Source organism: Coptis chinensis, chromosome 6 (genome assembly GCF_015680905.1).
Source record: "Coptis chinensis isolate HL-2020 chromosome 6, ASM1568090v1, whole genome shotgun sequence".
Classification (NCBI taxonomy): Eukaryota; Viridiplantae; Streptophyta; class Magnoliopsida; order Ranunculales; family Ranunculaceae; genus Coptis; species Coptis chinensis.
Genome location: NC_141461.1, coordinates 92645555 through 92663873, shown reverse-complemented (window position 1 = coordinate 92663873; position 18319 = coordinate 92645555). Strand labels below are relative to the sequence as shown.

The 18319-nt window shown below is 35.8% G+C and overlaps 1 long non-coding RNA gene and 1 pseudogene across 2 annotated transcripts; one reads left to right on the top strand and one right to left on the bottom strand.

The window, feature by feature from the left end:
* On the top strand, positions 1 to 16575 carry LOC147495493 (exocyst complex component SEC8-like; annotated as a pseudogene). The gene is made up of 17 exons (XR_015197526.1): positions 1 to 373; positions 1941 to 2048; positions 2723 to 2902; positions 4426 to 4598; positions 5069 to 5150; positions 6236 to 6333; positions 6994 to 7023; positions 7231 to 7396; positions 8045 to 8157; positions 8270 to 8377; positions 9010 to 9207; positions 10468 to 10553; positions 11911 to 12103; positions 12221 to 12298; positions 14817 to 14919; positions 15722 to 15817; positions 16155 to 16575. The product of XR_015197526.1 is annotated as an exocyst complex component SEC8-like (transcript).
* On the bottom strand, positions 16153 to 18105 carry LOC147495492 (uncharacterized). Its single transcript, XR_015197527.1, has 2 exons — positions 18021 to 18105; positions 16153 to 17853 (listed from the first exon to the last, which is right to left on the bottom strand). It is a non-coding gene; the product is annotated as an uncharacterized LOC147495492 (long non-coding RNA).
* Between the last annotated feature and the right edge of the window lie 214 nt (positions 18106 to 18319).

Below are 18319 nucleotides of genomic sequence, written 5' to 3'. Positions count from 1 at the left end.
ACTAGCCGTTAGGACTCCGGACGGGATGTTGGATTCTGTCTGGATTACAACACTCACCAGACGAATTCAACATCCCGTCGGAAGTTAACAAGTCAGCCACTATCTCGGTGATAAGTTTCGCCTTGAAATCAACTGGGCACTATAGTCACCAGGTATTCACCTCTGCATTGCAGAGCAGTTTTTCCCCAAAACTGGTGACTATAGTCACAAACCCCTTGAAACCCCCTGCATTGCAAATGCTCTAAAGGTGGATTTGGCAGGAGCCAAGAAGCTTCTTGGTGCTCGTAATAAGCAATTGCATCAATTATGGTACCGTTTGGTTACACTACGCCACATAATTTCACTTCTGGATCAAATTGAGGGTATTGCAAAGGTTTGTATTTGCTCTGCCCATCTTTAGCCTAATATTAGTGTTTGGTTGTTTTTTGACCAAGAATCTGAAAATTTGGGTTGTGTCCCAACTGCATTGGATGCAAGCTTACTGAATGAATGTTGATGCGGCTCTTAACTGGATCACAATAACTATGTATTGTTTATTTTTGCCCTAATCTCTCATCGCCTTTTAGGTGGGCCGCACATTTTAGTGTGCCTCAAACGAAGGCTGTTTATCCAATTATGCTTAGTTGCTTGATATTGTGATGAATTTTAAGCTTTGTGTATGAGGTGAAAAGTGATTCTGGTAAACGAAAATATCACTGTGTCAATAGAATGAAAGAAAAGATTTGAGCTGGCCTGAGGTTGGTTTCGCACAAATCGAAAATATCATTGATTCAAATGATCTGTCATGTGGTCCAACCTTGCTTACCTCGTACAATTTGTGAAAGTTTCTGTCTAGCTAAAGTTGAAGGCAATGGTAGTTGTGCTTGAGTAACAGTTGGTAGAGTTGTTTGATCCTCATGCGGTGGTTGATAGCCAGAGGAAGCTGTAGGTATAGTGATTGTGCGTTAAATTACGAGATGTTTGAGTTTGGATACTTACTTCAGAATGTTAAGGTTGATGTGCATAAGATAGTGTACTGTTCAAAGGTCTTTAGAGGCTGCTCAATTTTAAGGTGTGATGAACTCTTGAAAGTTGATACCATCTTTGTCTTTCTCCTTTTCAAAGAACAACTCTCGCCACTTCAAGTGACAGCAAGATTACTTTTATATGCTTAGTTCAATACCTCACTAATTTAGGAGTGCCCCATAACAAGTAATCTTAGTTTATGTCCTTGTTCCGGATCAATTCATATATTTATTTTTTTTGTTTGCTTTGGTTCCGGGGTATAGTTTGACCTGGATCAATTCATATATTTATTTATTTTGTTTGCTTCGGTTTCGGGGTATAGTTTGACCTTTGGTGTCGTGGACGCATTTATGTGGAAAATAATGATAAAATGGTGAATGATGGAACTTTTAGAGTCGTGGTATGTTGGGAATTATAGAACACATAAGTTTAAGTATTACCAAATGTTATTATGTGGACACTATTGAAGTAAAGACACGTGGGACCTTTTGAACAAAGAAAAGGAGCTGCATAAGTTGGTAGGGAAGTTCAAGGAGTTGCTCTTTGATTGGGCACTTGCTAATTCATTGTTTAGGGGTTTAGAATTTGTTGAGTTTATATGCAAATGGGATGGGCTAGTGAGATGAGCCACCTTTGTAATTTGAGGATTTGGGGGAGTTTGAGTGAGGTCAAGTAGCTCCTTGCTACTTGAACATTGTAATACCTATTACCATTCTTATATTATTATTACAAAGTGAATTTCACCAATAAAATAAACAAAATAAAATATCCTATTGTCATTGTAGTACTAAAAAACGGGATCAGTGGAGGGATCAATTAAAATGTGGACCGTCGTCTAAGTTGCTACTTATCTTCACACACACACACACAGATGCAAAGAATTTGTTATGTTTTTACTTTTTGTGACATCGCATTCATATTATTACTGTGACCAGGTTGGTGCTTTGCAAGATGTTCGTTCTGAACTGGAAAAATTGCGTGGAATTCTCTTTTATAAAGTTTTAGAGGATTCGCAGTCACCTTTACAATAGAGGCGAATATAGGTAATTGCATTTTAAACATTTGTTATAAATCTATATATTGATATTAATAGTAGTTAGGAAAACAAACGTGAATGTATGAAATGTGTGTGAGGTGTGTAAAGACTAGTAAATGTAAAAATCTCTAATGTTTTTCCTAAGAATGTACTCCAGCCTGAATTCAATTTAATGGAGTGATCCTCTTTTTTTAAGTCTGACTATCAAACCTTTAAGTTCAGTCTTTAGATCAGTTCACTGCCTATGAATCTTATATCCTGCCCAGCCCACCTTATCAAGTTGCTGGAAGACCTTTGTCCCTAAATAGGTGAAAAATCTCATCTTGCTTTTGTGGGTGACTGACATGAGATGTATTGCAAAACAAAATAAACAGTGATGAGAAGATATGCGTGAGAAGAATGAGACATGGAAAGTAGAGGCGGATCTTGACAGTGGTGTGGTTCCTTTGTAGGGAAAGAATGTGTATGGGTATGTTGTACTGGGAGAGTGATGAGGGGAAGTTGGGTTTTTGAGAGGCGGAGAGTTTTGTAAATGTTTGAGACAGTTATAGTATTAGATATAGAGTTTCTCTTTATCCTAACAAGTTGTATGACTGACTTGATAAGTTGTATGGTTTTCTGTATTATTCGTATTTCCTACATCACTAACTTTTGATATTTTGAGGTAATCATCTACTGCAGCTCAACCACGACGAGCATGGATGAAAGGGACGATGAAGTGCCGACAATCATAGCAGTTTCTCTTTCAATGAACCAGTCACAGACTTTGTCTCGGTGAACGAGATTACTGAAAGGTGACAATCAATTTGGTGCTCTAGGGCTTGGAGATGGTTTTTATAGACCAGGCTCTATTGATGGGGGGTACGTCTGGTCAATTTTCTTAGCCTTTGCATTCCGTTCTCTCTTGTTTACAAATAGTGTTACATATATTTGATCCCCTTCATCAATTTTATCACTTCCTTTCCATTGTTGAGTACATAGTACCCTCTTGGTTCTTTCTTTGTTACTGGTACCCGCTTGTAGCTTATAAATGGATCAACGTTTGTTTTCAGTAGAAAGTCATTGGGCTCTCAAAATTCTATCTCCTGGAGAGTGCCAATGCGCCACCAATCTTTGTAATCATGTTTTATGAAGCTCTGGGTGAGGCTATTACCTGGAGATATTAATTCAAGATAGAAAAAAGGGAAACAACTAAAACTTTGGCTCATTACTCTCCGAATCTTCTCTCGTGGAAAAGGTCTATGTTAATGTTCACTAAGGTCTTGTGATTTGACTAGCGATGCCAGGTGCCTTCCGGAATTATTCTTTGGCATCCCGTGTGTTCAACATGAACTTCTACAATTTGTTCAAGAAATTATTAAGGATATTTATCATTATAAAAAATCTTTGGAGATTGTTAATTTCTCTCCCATACACATGTTTAGGATTTTATAGTAAGCAGAATTTTGCAAACGTATGTTATATCCGTTATTTTCAATCAGAGATAAATAATATTTGTTCAAAAAACGGCCTAAATAAGTGGCAATTTAGTTTTCCCTGAAAATCGACCTAAAAGTCGGTAGTCTTAATTACAGTACAGTAACCCAGGTACAAGCTTGAATGCTGGCCACTACTTATACAGAGGCAGGATAAAATCTTGGCCTCGAGTCACAAGACCGCTCTATTTTGTTAAACCATATAACTTTATAGAATCCTCTCATTTTATGTGCTTCAGTTTGTAATTCTGAAGAAGGTTATTAATGCTGTGAGCAAAATTATGCGAACTTTTCAATGCTCTACATCTCTTTCTCATGTTTCTCGATTCACCTTACAAAAACAATCCTTTAGGGTTAAATTTAAAGGTTCTAAGCTGACTGAATTTCTGGGTTTCTTTTTTTGCCGTCTTTGTGCTAGCACGGTATGCTTAACGTACTAGTCATATAAATGCTTCCAGAATGCGCTGCCCAAGGTTAACAAAACCTTGCTCTTCTCGTGTGGAAGTAACTCTCATAGGTCTGACTAGTCGAGTTGCATATTCTAATTAAATATTATTGGCAAGGTTATTAACAGCTTTCTGTTCTTTCCTATGGAAGTATTATTAAGGTCTTACTAATTGAGTTGCTTTTTGAAATAAAATATTATTGGCATAGTATGTCTCAAAATGCAAATTTGTTGACTGCAATTTTGGTCATACTTTTCAGTGGGCTTATGCACATTTATTTATATTGTACTTTTAGCGCGATTACTATCGGTTAAAGTTTCAGAAAGCTCACGTATATGTATATGTCTCCATACATTTTAGCAGCTTTTCTAGATGGCTTGTTTTGAATTATCTCCGGCTTAATTTTTGATGTTTTCCATACCAGTACTGTCATTGATTAAAATTTGATATTTTATGTTGTCAGTTCTTCATATGATGGTCATGATGAAGATAATGTTGTCGAAACACTTGATGGAGCTACCCCAGATGGCTATACTGCATCAGCAAAGGTTAATGGAGATGGAGATAAGAAGGATGTTAAAGTTTTCGCGCCAAATTCCGGCGTGGCTTGCATATTCCATACCAAACAAGTTCCTTGTATGATTGCCGTTTTCTTAACAAATTTTGAAAATTACGTTAGATTGTCTGTGTTTCAACTTTGGCTTATGTCTCCCTTACCCTTTCTTGATGGTATTTGACCATCAAGAAAATAGAATTTAACTTCAATGTAAAGCCCCAGACCCCAACACTGTCACCGCTAATATTAAAGGGTTGTATAACAAAATCAAACATCCAATCGCGTCCGTGTTTGGGTATACATATCTTTACATTGATGTTTGTTGTCATCTACAAAATGTACTATTCATCCAATTATTATTTTATTTTTATATTTACTATTGAATTTTTCTTGTTAGCTCGCCTATATGTCCGTGTGTATAGGTATGCAAATTTATGTAACATGTCTACTACTTTGTGCACCATTATTTTATACAAGTAATATTTACAAGTAGACTCTTGTGCCTAAAGTTGTTACTAAAATATTTCGTACAATATTTGTTGAGTAGCAGAGATGGCTCAGATGATGGACTTACTTTTGCTTTCTGCTTTACTGATGTGATGATTTCCATCCCCAACCAAGGTAGCATACAGGTAGTTATAGGAGAACAGTTGATCCACTTGCTATCCTTAGTACTACATCCATCTTTTATGGTTTTTTTATTTTATTTATTTTGTTTTATGTTTATGTTTATGTTTATTTATTTTAATTTATTTTTTATATTAATCGTTTTGAGACTTAAACATATTTTGTACTCATCTGGAAACAAAGTTATATTTATATTAATTGTCTTGGACAGTTGGACTTAACTATATTTTTGAATGCTATTTTGTGTTCATTTGGAAACATCGGTTTCATTAGTCATTGCTGTGAGTTATTTTACCTAGGGACTGTGCCTGAAGATAAACTTGATATGCCTGATGCACACAAATGCACAAAGATATAATTTCCAAGCGAAATTTCAAAACCTATTTTTTGGGTTCGAGAACCTTGTTCACAAACACTACAAGTAGAGAAAACCTTTCTCCCAAACACATACATGCAACTTCATTATCACCGACTCTAATTTAGTCAAAGGTTTACATGTTTATTTATAATCTTAGACAACTTGAAAAAAGAGAAACTCTAAGAGTAGTTTTAACTACTTAGAAACATGAATTTGTAACAAAAGTTACCCCAAAATTAGAAACAACTTAAATACCCTAAAATACTAATATTTTTTTTTAAAGAAACAGTAAAAATAGCAATTAATTCGAGGATAAAATTAAGGGTAGAAGCATTAGATTGCATCAGTTGCAATTTGTGCAAATTTGATCTTAGAATTTTGACCTTACGTTGTCTTAATTCTCTTTTTTATTTTCCAAGTCACATTAACACGGATATGCACGTCGGTGTCTGACACGGTGACCATTATAAAGTAGGACACAGGGACACAATTAACAAAAAATAAAACTATCACTATTCATTAGTTACACAACTAATTCTTGGTCTCAAGACCTTATAAAGCATCTCGTTACAGATAATGAACAATGAAAGTGGCATATCATGGAGTTGTAACTATGCAAATAGATTATGCACGGCACGGATTTTTTTGAGTATATGAAGTGTCCATGTTAGCTTATTTTGCATCAGAAGTGGTCACTGCTATTACTTATTAACCATCTATTCTTTGTTATAGGAGTTGATCTTATTCCCCAAGGATGGAGTAGGAGGGGCCCAAACGTCGTTATGGAACTGCAGCCGTCCTTCCTGAGCAAGGAATATATCTAGCAGCATGTATATATCGACCTGTGCTCCAGGTTTTTTTTAGTAGCATGTATATTTCTTTGGAATGGATACATGGGCATCTTTGTGTATAATCATCTGATAACAGGCTGCGAACCTACACAAGGGATTAATGCTGATTTTTTGTGATGTTAATCCTCACAATAATTTAGTTCATTTGAAGATTAGGGTTGCCGCCTTTTTAACAACTTAATAAATATATGATCATTTGTGAGGATTATCTTTATGGTGTAGAGATCATATTTACGAAAAATCAGCCTTTTGTTCCCTTTTTAGGTTCGTCAATCAGTTCCGAGATGTACACTGAGATATAAAACGAGATGGTCATATAAATATAACATATATATTCCCATCTCCAACAAAATAATTAATAGTGAACAAAATATTCACGAGTTTGTATTGTTGAATTGATACATCCTATGGCTATGCCATTTGAAGGTCCAGTGACTTAATGGTTTATTTGCATCATGGATTTAAAAATATCTTTCACTTTACTTGGTTGTATACGATCAGTTTTGCCTTGCAACAGTTTTAGGCTGAAAATGTTGGGGTGAGCCATGCATAAACCCAATTGAACCGTGACTAAAGGGACTAACTTTTTATATTTTTGGGTTTGCTTTTCTGATCTCTGATCTGGTGAAACTTTTGCAGTTTACTGATAAGGTTGCATTCTCATCTTGGGTAAGCTCTATGCCTTTTGCAATCTATTTTTTGTTATGTGCATCCATGTGCAATGTAGCATGTCTCTTTGCGTGGATCACCAGACATCTGAAACTCAAGTTGTTTTTTGCTTACCACATTTGATGATTTTAACAAACTATATCTGATGTGTTGATTTTAGTTTAAAATTTAAAACCATTTGCATTCTGAATTCTAATGTTTTTGCAGGAATGATGGGTTGTTTGCTTTTGTGGAAAATTTTCTTAAGGATCACTTCTTACCTATGATGTTTATAGATTACCGGAAGGGCGTTCAGCAGGCTATCTCAAGCAAGTTCTTTTACAGAATCTAGTTCATTATTTGGCTAAATATTATAAAATGAACGTTCATTTAGGTGACTATTTCTGAAATTGTGGCATGAAAAAATACAACTGTTAGATATAAAAGAATGATGGTTTTTCCTGTATCAACAAATTTACAATTGCATTTCCTGTTAACCTAGTTAGATCACCACAACATTAATTTTTCATGTAGAAACCTTTTTTGAGGCTTTGCCTATTTAGTATAGTTATTTACTGAATTTCAACCTTTAGAGATTTTAGTAAGAGGGAACAGTTAATGAATAGGTGGTCGCAGGAAGCGAACAACGATAATAAATACCAAGTAATTTTTAATGAAACAAATGCCTAAATCTAGGGTTTAAACCATCAATAAGAAGAACAATTCTCGTAGAATTAATATTCAATAAAAAACAACTTACAATGAAGACTAATGTGCCTTTAAATACTTAAATCTACTCCTAAATAGAATAGGAAATCAAAATAGAGGACATAGGAATATGGTTCTGCCATCATGGTCAGGCTGACACTTTGTGCTGATGCTGACATTAGTGTCACATCATGCTACATCAATAGGGCAATTGCCTCTGCATCTCTGCAATTAATGCGTCTTTTGCTTTTCAGTTTTCTGTTTCTTCATTGTCTCAAGTAATCAGTTATAAGTTTTGTATTTTAATCCTAACTCTCAAAGGTTAATCCAATAGGTCCTGCTGCATTTCGACCACAGGCACATGGTGCTTCTACTTACAGCCCATTGATTGAGAAGGGATGCCCTGTCTTACAAGGCCTTCTGGCTATTGATTTCTTATCGAAAGAGGTATACCCGTTTCTCCTATAAATTGTTTATCGATTTCACTACAGATGTACAGACTTACGTGATGAAGATTTTCTTTTGAATAACCAATCTGATACGTGATGATTGAAAGTAGGGGCTTGGTTGGGCGCATGCAATGCCTAAATATGCTGGTGTCCTTGTGAAGTATGTACAGACATTCCTTGAGCGGACGTATGAAAGATGTCGAACTTCATACATGGAGGTATGGGTGTTCCTTTGTTCTCTTTCTTTTTGACAGTTGAAATCTGTTGTGGATTGCAATATTTCACTTGCCTTTTTAGTTCTACTTCCTTTTCTTCTAATATTTGATACCAATTTACACAATTCGTATTTCTATGTAAACTCTTTTTAGCGTATTTACTTGTTTACATTTATGTTGATGTCCAAGTGATTCATAAATATAAGTATATATAAATATAGACGTGGATCGATCTATCCTGAAAAAGAAGAAGACTTAAGTGGTGGATTTTGGTATATATGATCTCCCCACCGAAGAGATCATCCTGACAAAAATTCAGTTCATTTGGATGTTTATAACCTTGTTAAAAGAGGATCCAAAGTTGAACAATTTTAAAATGTGTGGGCAAGCCTGTTTTTAAATACACATTTTAAAATTGAACAATTTTGAATGGCTAGAATATTTCAAAAGTTAAAAACAACATTTTGCAAGATCAGAAATATCCAAATGAGCTGATTTTATTCATGATGATCTCTATGGTGGCGAGATCAATTATGCCAAAGAAAATGTCGGAAAGCTCACTACATGGTGCTGAGGAATAATTCTTATATTGGACTGAAATAATTTTTTTTTTTATTTTCTTCTTGATGTTTCAGGCGGTCCTTGAAAAGTAGAGCTATATGCTCATTGGGAGGCATGATGTTGAGGGCTTGATGCGACTGGATCCATCAAGTGCCTGTTTACCAAATTCATCTGGTCAGCTAATCCTGGAGAACAATGGTACCGATGCTGTAACTGTTGAAGTTGAGATAGAGATGAGCGACTTGTTATTAAGTTTGAGGCCAATCAAGCAGGTGCGTTTTTTTTTTTTTTATGAAAGCTGATGCGTCAAAATCTTGATGACTGCTTTACTACACCATAAACATTCTTTTAGAACAAATAATTTCCACTATATCAACAAGGTGAAAGTGGCGCAGAAGCTATCCCTAGTTTTACTAAGTTCTTGAAACTAAAAAAAGAAAGTAAATGCAAGTAAAGTAAAAAAAAAAAAACAATTGTTATGATAGGATATCTGATAAAAAATAAATAAAAAATAATAGGAGGCACAAAAGAACTTTTTGGTGTGGGGAACCTTTCTCTCTGGTTTAAAAACTGGTTGATCACTAGCTCATACGTCAATTCGTTGATCAAGATAGTAGTCATGTTCTCTATCCTATAAACCTAGATCTGTGCTTTTTCGGAATAGTTTCAAACTAATAAAGCGGATTATTTTACCAAGAAAATCTCAGAACTCGATTCTATTACATGAAAATTTTCAAAACCTTTTAACTTGAGGAAATTCGACCAGAATTTAGATCATTGAATCTTGATCAATCTTGAACGGATATCCACCTCAAAACACCAATGAAACATGCAATGCTAGAATCCCAACCTGTTGAGGAACGATTAGAAGCCATCTCTCACAGCATTGTGATGAGTTGATACTCTCTTCCTTAAAGGCTCTTACAAAGTTTATCTCCTATGAATATATGACTTCTTACCTGACAAATTTTCAAAGTTTGTAAGAATTTTGATTTCCAGCACAGGTGGTTATATAAAGGTCTTGAGTTTAGGGATACCAAATACTAGCTGTAGACTGATTTGATAGAAATTTGAAATGGTTTTGATCAAAACTGGTAGGTATGATTTGCTTAAAAGTTTTCCAATAAAAATATTTCTCACTGAACCCAGGGTTTTATCACTCAAGCAGTCAAACCTAACAAACTAGTCTCGTGATGCATAATGTGCATCACTACAAAGTATTTGAGTAGGCGAATCTTTGCTTTGAAGATCTGACCTCATCATGTCTGATGTCCAAGTGCTATTGCTATTGATTTTGTTTTGGACTGGACTCAGACATCTAGACTTGTAGTTGTAGGAGAGACTGATGGCTTGAACTCGAATTACAAGACAGTCGCTAAAAGTTGTACTACGGTCATACCTATACTTTAGCACGACAAGTTTATAATCTTATACTAATTTAAAATATTCATTTTGCAAAGATAATTTGATGAAAAGACCTTGGAAGCGTGTTTGGCTGGTGATCTTCCTTTCTTTTTGTTGTTTTTGTGCAGGAAAATCTAATTCGTGATGATAACAAGCTCATTTTGCTGGCATCCCTAAGCGATTCATTGGAGTATGTGGCAGATTCTATAGAAAGGTATGGGTTTTTATGAGAAGTCAAACTTTTTATGTTGGTACCAGCTATTTTGGCACTTCATCGAGGTAAAACACAACACACACGTCAGGCATATAAAGTTGATTTTCTTCATTTTTGTCTACGTAAAAGAAATAGCAATTGCCGTTGGTACGCTAGTCATGACAGTTGCGTGCCTCTGTGCAAAAGGCTGTGCAGTTAGTACATTTCGCAAAACTTCTATGGGTCTAGTATGCCTCTGGCATGCGTCAGTGTTACGTCACACATACAATAGCTGTGACCCATTTTTCTGGCATTCATGATAGTTATCGCACTTCCCCAGCACACACTGATATGCCCATGAAGGCTATGCCTTGGGCAAATTTCTGCATACCTATGTACCCATGAAGGACAAAAAACACTTCTTGTTTTTCAGAATTTGGTGCTCATCGTTGGTCTCATTTGACAGGCAGTCACAGCTTTCCAGGAATCTAAATCTGACTTGTGGGTGGTGATGAGCTTATGGCATTTTGAATTTTGAAAACGAAAAAAGAAATTAGTTCAATGACTTGAAACTCCAAAAGAAAAAAGAACAGAAAAAAAAACCTACAACAAATAAACAAACAAAAGAAAAGAAAAAGAAATATAAATGCACTTTCTATGAAGATTCTAATAAGATACCATTTGTAATTGTCACTTTTCCACTTAAAACTGCATTTTATAAATAAAGCTTGATGGCGTTGCACCATCCACCGAGCCATTTTAATTCTGGTGTAGTACCGAGAGTTTGATTCATTTCTTGAAATTTGTATTTTGAATTTTGAAAACGAAAAAAGAAATTAGTTCAATGACTTGAAACTCCAAAAGAAAAAAGAACAGAAAAAAAAACCTACAACAAATAAACAAACAAAAGAAAAGAAAAAGAAATATAAATGCACTTTCTATGAAGATTCTAATAAGATACCATTTGTAATTGTCACTTTTCCACTTAAAACTGCATTTTATAAATAAAGCTTGATGGCGTTGCACCATCCACCGAGCCATTTTAATTCTGGTGTAGTACCGAGAGTTTGATTCATTTCTTGAAATTTGTATTCAGAAAACACCTTATGACTTGATAGAAGATCTATCTTGAAGAACTTTACTCTGTTAGGAAACTGGTTCTATTGTACTTATTTTTCTTTTCTTCCTTAAATGTGCATATGACAGGAGTACATGACTATGGGATTTAACAGATGCGGTTAAATGGTCCTAAAGAAAAAATGTAAGAACTAAGAAGTATCATATTTACCAAAATCTTTGGATGAATGAACATCATGGATGAATAAACAGATTTTGTCACAATCACTTACAAGTGAACTTTTTCATGCAATGATTTTAGGCTTGGACAGACATCCCTAAAATCATCAAATCAAGCAGAGGAGAACCAAAATAAGGGTCATCGTCATACACGGATGTCAAGTGCAGCTATTCGGGATCTGGCTTCTTTTGCTGAAGAATATAGAAGATTGGCAATTGATTGCCTCAAGGTTCTACGTGTAGAGATGCAGTTGGAGACAATTTTCCATATGCAGGTTTACAACTTTTTAGCATATACTTACGATTCTCATACTGTGCTGGGGTTGTTTTTTTTATATAATTAGGGGATATGTTCAATAACAAAAGCTACTGTGTATTTTCAATATAAGCAGGAAATGACTAGTAGGGGATATGTGGAAGATCAAGATGCAGAAGAGTCAGATGATTTCATTATTTCACTTACAGCACAGGTTAGAGTCCGACTCCAAAAACTCCGGGCAATTGTACTAGACTTTAACAGCGCACTCCCGTGGAACATACCTAGAGTTTATAAATAATTTGCCAGTGAACTATGTTCTCTTGTTTAGTTGCCAGTGTATCATGTTAGTTGTGTCACATGATATGTCACATATCATGTTGTGTCAATTTTAATTGCTGGGAAGCCATTCAACCATTGTAGTTCGTAAGTTGCAACAAACAGTATGGCTGTGACTCTGTGAGTGCATAAATCCATCCCAAAAAGCATGGAGTTAAGTTTCTTAAGCCTTGACGATTCCTGTTGGTCCAGCAAAAATGTTATACCAAATATGAGAATTTTATTTGATTGGGTACTTCCGCAATAGCCTTGTACACCTGAAAATTAAGTGCTGGGGTCACCTTTTCTTCTTTTACCTGGAATATTTAACCAGTAAAGTTGTGTTAACTTAAAATGTCTGGATTGAGATTTTTTCTTATAACTTGACGTTTTCGTGGAATTGAGTTTAGGGTCCGGTTCTAGGGAAACTTTTTTTGACTCACTTTTGACTCAAGTTTATGACCCTTAGATTGATTCAATCTAAGGGTCCAGATTCTAACAAGAAAACAACTAAGAGTGATGACGGCATGAGGCTTTACTTTGTTTTATTTGCTCCACTTTCTCTCTCTCTCCCTTTGTGTTGTTTCTTTCATTGTGTACTAAGTACAAAACCCCATATTCATATATTTTTAATCCAAATTCGTCTTGACCCAAAACCATAAATAATTGAAGTGTATAAATTATACAGTCTTGACACTGAATTGTAAGTAGAACAATTTTGATGAATCCTACGCCCATTGATGATCAGTTCAAGGACCTTGGATTTTTTTAGTTGGAATTAAACAATAGAAACAGAAAATGTATAACTTTGCATCAAGGATTTCGTTGCTGTTAGTGTTGTTTTTGTCAAGCAAAAAAAGTTGTAAAGCTTAAGACATACATGAGAAGAGGAAGAAGATTGCTATGCAATGGTTTTAGTTATGCATTTTCAGTCAACTTCTTTTACAATGAAGAAAAAGACGGAAAAAACACAATGAAGCTTTTAGCATGTTTTTTCTTTTTTATTATTATACCATAAATATTTAGTGCTGCAATTGAAGGAGATACGGGTGAACTGGTGAAGGAGAAAAAACACGAAGGGAGAGAAATTTGGAAGAAAAAAATAAAAGGAAATAAACTAGATTATCTGGTTCATAATGAGTCAAAAATGAGTAAAAAAAAGTTGAGTCCCTAGAACTGGACCCTTGAGTTTATATCTTTAGGCTCTCATACTGACTGGGATTATCTGGTTCATAATGGCCCTATTTCCCAAAATGATGGATCCTGAGCATCAGTTATCCAATCAAAAATTTCAAATAGCACATGTTCAACACTATACAAAATCTCAGTTCTGAACTTCTGGTTCCTATCAAAGGGTTTCCAATATCAGGTACGTGAACTATTTGCGTATGTTAGATCATTTAGGTATCCGTTGTTGTCTGCCTAAACATGGTCCCTCCGGTTTAGATTGTATGGGTATTTGTAGATAGCCCAATTTTAATGGGGAATCCAATTTTTTTTGAAGGAGTTCATAAAGGAAAATCTACTGAATCTCCACATGGCCATCTGCCCATCTCCCCTGAAAATACATAAGGTTTAATCAACTTAAATAGGACGCTTAATATGTTTCTCACCAAACAACAAAAGTGCAAATTGTAGAGGATCTGACTTCTTACATAAAATTTTACATGCAACACGTAATATATTGTACATATCTTATATATCACCCATGGTATGTTTGTTGGTTATGGCACTTTCCTGGAATTGATTCCTCCTCTTTGTTGGTCTCCTTTCTTGTTTTAGAAAGCTGAACTCTTATTACAAATTTGTTTTTGGTGCTTACTTTTGATTTAGCTTGATGAAATTACAACTGAAAATAATCCATGTCAGACACGTATCCAGGTGTCCGCGTTGGATACATATTGGACACATTGTATGTGATTTTCCTCAATTTTCGATATTTCGTCGTGTCAGGCAACTTCGTATTTGCATCAATGTAATATCATTGACACCCCGAATTGACACCCCTACCAAAAAGTGCACTTTCACAATGACTTAATGGCTGATATTTGGTGGAGATGACCCCTACCATGTTGATCATGTCCACAAAAAACAGCTCATTTCAGTACCTCTAGCCTTATCGAATGTGTTTTACAAAACTGAAAAAAATATATACCGTTAAAAAGTTTGCAAACTTAAACACAACTTTTGACAAGGTTACACATATTTAAATGAGCATATTTTTTGTGGAGTTCATATCCATGGTTGGGAGATCACATCAACCAAAAATGAGCCATAAATTATAGTGGAAGTACACTTTCTGGTATGGGTGTCAATTCAGGGTGTCAACTTAGTCTGACTGTATATATATATATTGATGTGGGTCTCTTTAAGCATGAAATTTTCTGATTTCTTCTCTCTTTGTTGTTCCATAGATAACATGGAGGGATGAGGAGATGGCACCTTTTGTTGCAGATACAAAACGGAACTATATATTTTGGTGGAATATGTAGCATTGCCGCAAATGCATCAATAAAGGTTTGTATACGTGTAGACTTACTTTTTGGGTAATACACGAAACTTTTAAAGCATGTGAGGTGTGCTTAAGATGCCTAAAGTCATTCGTCAAGTGGTCTGCTTCAGATTATGAGTTACCCAGGATTGAGTCTAACACATGAACAACACATTCTTGGGTGACATGGAATAAACAGGCCTGTTGGGTGAAACACAATAGCCTGCTTAGATACCTTATCAAACACTGGGACATCCAACTAAAAACCAATTGCTGATGAGTGGAGAGGCATAGGAATTTGTATACTTTCGTACAAGGCTTTCAATGTCCCACGTGGGACTAAACTAAACTTCGCAACACACCTAAATCGCTGAGCTGCGATATATACTCTCAGAGTGGTTGTTTAATGATGACTTGATGGAATGGTAACATATGAATAACATGTCTTGCGAACAAGTGCCAAGAACAATTTACATGACTTGTCAACAACAACGTTCACATGAAGTGTTTATATTTTTCTTTCCCTGATATACAACCACCCTGCTTTTCTATTCTCGTCCTCCCATGTAGACTCCTTGCTGGTACTATGTTTTAGGTAATGAAAAAAAGTGTTTGCTTTCTTGGTTACCCTTATGTAATAGGTAATGTGACCAGAGATTATTTCTGGAGTTGATGTCTCTTTCTGTTCTTCTTTTTGTTTATTTGTTTGATATTCCCATATCAAACCTTTCTTCTTTTCTATTACTATGTTAAGCCTTTCCAGGTTTTTCGTGCTTATGTGTTGAGCAGCTGTCCTCATACTTCATTATTGAACTTCACATGTTGCAGGCCCTAGCAGCTATCCCATCAGTTAACGGTGAAGCTGTTCAACAGCGATTAGATCATGTCCGCACCTATTATGAACTTCTGAACTTGCCATTTGAGGTGAATATTTTTTTGAAGAGTATTATGGTAATCAATTCCATATGTGAGAAGGAATTATGCAAATTAAATCACCAAATGCAGCAAGCAGTATCATCTTGAGTGCTTTTGTGACTGTTATTCATAAAATTTATGTCGCTTTTAAAGATCAAGGTTATCTTTCTGCTTGCACGCCCTGCTTGCCTTTATTACGGAGCATGAATACTTATTTACTGCTGCGGAGTACGTAATGCAATTCTGATTTATCAATTGAAAAAAGAACACGACAGTGCAAACGACATTGTTCTATTACATCATTTCAGGTCTAATTTGTGCACGAATGAATTTCCTTGTTTGACAGGTATTCTAGTCTTCTAAAGGTCCAGGTCCCAGGGAGGGAGATCCCTGGTGATGCAGAGAAGCGAGTATCCGAAATTTTGTCCCATTAGAAAGATAATTATTCTACAGTATCTCATGTGGATGTGGGAACATTTACATTCCCAACCTATGTAGATGGCGTGCAAAGTAGTGCAAGATCTGGTTGGTGGGTTAAGAAGCTCTATTCTGGAAGTCATCTCTCACTTCTGCCGTCAGCTACGGGTCTTGATGTTGTTGTAGTATATGTTCATATGTATAATTCCTTGTCTGCCTTTTCGACTTGACTACTGAGAGCTCTTTGTAGTTTGATTCTTTCATTTTTTTTTTTGGTTTTAACCAGTAATCTTGGTAGATTTACATCTTTTGTAAATATGATCGTTGTGGTGGAATGGAGATTTACATCATCTCACGCTCAAAAGTGAATTCAACGTAGACGTATAGACTGCTGTAGTGCTCTTTCGGTGATATCTAATAGTTTACAGAGTCGATCCATGTAAGAACCATACCAATCCAAGACGCACTAATGTAGTCTAATAACTCTTAACTGAACTTGCACCTCATATGTGTTGAATGCAACAGTTTTATGCCGGAAGCAGGATCCGCACTGTATGGTATCTCAATATATACGTGTATGTGATATAGCCTAGGACATCCAGCTAAAACCCTCGACTGCTCATATTACAACTCCTTTGCAATGAAACAAAGCACACCTAAGGAAGTCTATAATGTAAACTCCAAGCAAGTATTTTGTAATTTGCAATGAAACAAAGCACACCTAAGGAAGTCTTATTGTGACAAGGCATGTGTTTTCTGACAAGAAGCTGGTTAGAGGAGGACGGTTCCGCAAGGATTGAAGGCGGATGCAATGAGAGCGGGTCCAAACGTTTGTAAGAGTGTCATGCAAAGCAAACATCTGCAACTGATGAGCAGAAAAAGGGTTAGGCACAGTGATCCACCATTCAGGACAGATAAGAGGTTGTGCAAAGGTCTAGGGTGGCGTGGAACTTGTTTCCTGACGGGTGGTTTGCGAGTCTTGACATCAAGCATGTATAGGCAATAGTATTCTCCACGAGTAGGAAATAATGAAGAGTTGTCTGCGTCGTCCTTCTCAATTGTCAACCAAAAGAGATGCTTTTGAACCAGAATAATTTTATAAAATCATTGGAATCCTTCCACCATGTCATCCAGCGATAAGTACGAGGGGTAGAATGATGGTCAGGAAACAGTGCCCAATTAGAAATTGGGCCATTGGTAGGAGGAAGAGCCTGGAAGTGGGTTGGATATGTAAAGAAGTTTAGGATTATACTTGTTTTGAAAGAGGAGTAAACCGTCACATGATGCTTTCCTTGTCATTCTCATCAACGACTTGTTCTTCAGTGCTCCACTTCTTAATAAGCTTGTGAAAAGGAATTTTCAACTCCTTTCGGGGATTCAATGATGGCGGTATTGGCGGTGATAGGCTGATGGAGAAATGATTATACTGGTAATTAGGAATGATATTAGTGGGTTTTGCAACAGTTGTAAATATTATCCCTTGTTCTTCTTGTTGTCGTTGTAAGTGAGCATTCCCGAAAGTGGGTCGGGAGATGAAAGAGGACCAAAGCTTGGATACACATTTCGAACTCGAGAGATCCTCCGCGGTGAGACGAAAGAGAATTTCCAAAGTTATTTCTTCGGGCAGGCTGTTGAAATAACAAAAACTAGTATTAGTACGACCCAATTCACCCAGTACCCTTTGCTTCTTCACTACACTACTTGTATCGGTAGCAGCCATTTGAAAAAAACTAATAATATAGATAATGTATGGTTTTATCAATATTAATCAACAAAGAAAGAACACAAAACTTACCTAGAGATCCAAATACCCAACAACAACTCCGCGCCTTTTGAATATGTATTTGGTGGTAGGAGGTATGCTAATCACTATATTATATGAACTCCACTTAAAATGACTCTAAAAAAACTCCACCACTATATATAATGAATTAGAATCTAATTTTTTTTGTGTAGATGTTCTCCACACAATAGAGATCATCCTCACAAAAAATCAATTCATTTAAAGATGTACAATCTCGCTAAAAATCGTTAATAATGTTATGAAGTTATCCAACGGCCCATATTCTTTTAATTTTGGTACAACTTTTGACA